Raw genomic sequence first — 1,669 nt, 5'->3', positions numbered from 1 at the left:
GGGCAGTGTTTTGTTCTGCTGTGCATAAGGTCGCTTTGGGTCAGTACCGACTTAGCACCACCTAACAACAACAACATAACAAATGAATATAACAGAAAAAACAATAGATGTAGTTCTCCATTTAAATTTTTCAAATTATAATATGAAAATAACATCAATTGAAGACAGTTTTTGAAATACCAGAATGTACAGAAGAAAATAGTCTTTTGTTAAAGATATAACTCTAAAAATTCTGTCACTTATCATTTATCATCACATCAATTTAGTGATTTTAACTTGAGATTCTGTTTTATCTCTCTGTGAATTAGCCATTCTCCCCTCACACTCTAACTCTATCTTTGTTCTGATATTTGGGTGCTAGGAGGTAGTTACACTAAGTCATGCCAAAATCTTTTGGTTTTCTCTTTAACTACTACTCTTTGTATATTTCAGCAAATTGTGCCACTTATTGATTGCTATTTATAACATGGTCTGCACATTTAAATCACTCTTTTATCACATATAATAGATATTCATAAATAAATATTATATAATCTAGTTTAATGTCTACTCTTTTAGTGGGCATTCATTTCTTGTTTAAAAGCATTGATGGATTAATGTTTGGAAATTGAGATCTGCTTCTAAGGAGCTCTGGTGGTACAGTGGATTCAACCTACTATTGCTAACCTAATGGTTTAAAGTTCAAACCCATCAGATGCTCTAAAGGAGAAAGATGAGTCAGTCAGATTCCTTACAGCTTTGTTGTTGTTTGGTGCCATTGAGTCAGCTATAATACATAGAAACATTATGCACAACAGAATGAAACAATGACCAGCCCTGCACCATTCTCACAATCAATATTGAGCTTGAGCCCAAATCTGATGTCTCTGTGCCAATCCATCCCTTTTGGGGGGTTTCCTCTTTTCCACTGATCCTCCTAATATCCTAAAATGATATCCTTTTCTCCAGGGACTGTTGTCTCTTGATAATATGTCAGAGGTAGGAGAGACATAGTCTCACCATCCTGGCTTCTGAGGTGCATTCTGACTGTACATCTTCCAACACCAATTTGTTCATTCTTATAGCAGTCCATGGTACTTTTAATATTCTTCTCTAACATCATAACTGAAATGCATACATTCTTCCTTGGTCTTCCTTACTCCTTGTCCAACTTTCACATGTATATGAAGCTATTAAAAATACTATGTTAAATAAAATTTTACATGTTGTTGCTGTTAGGTGTCATCAAGTTGGTTCTGACTCATAGAGACTCTATGCACAACAAAAAGAAACACTGCCCGATTCTGTACCGTCTTCTCAATTCTTGTTCTATTTGAGTTCATTGCTGCTGCCACTGTGTCTATCCATATAGGTGTGAGTTTTTCTCTTTTTCAGGGCCGTTATCAAGCATGTTGTCCTTCTCCACAGACTGGTCCCTCCTAGGAACATGTCGGATATGTGGGAAACAAAGTCGCGCCATCCTGGTTTCTATAGATCATTCTAGGTGTACTTATACAATGACAGATTTGTTCGTTCCTCTGGCAGTCCATGGTACTCTCCATATTCTTCTCCAGCACTATGAATCAAATGCATCAATTCTTTTTTTCACTGTCCAACTTTCACATGCATAGTAGGTTACTGAAAATACCATGACTGGCTTCAGGCACAACTTAGTCTTAAAACTGGTATC

This window comes from Chrysochloris asiatica, unplaced genomic scaffold (assembly GCF_000296735.1).
Source record: "Chrysochloris asiatica unplaced genomic scaffold, ChrAsi1.0 scaffold00005, whole genome shotgun sequence".
Lineage (NCBI taxonomy): Eukaryota > Metazoa > Chordata > Mammalia > Afrosoricida > Chrysochloridae > Chrysochloris > Chrysochloris asiatica.
This window is presented reverse-complemented; position numbering follows the sequence as displayed.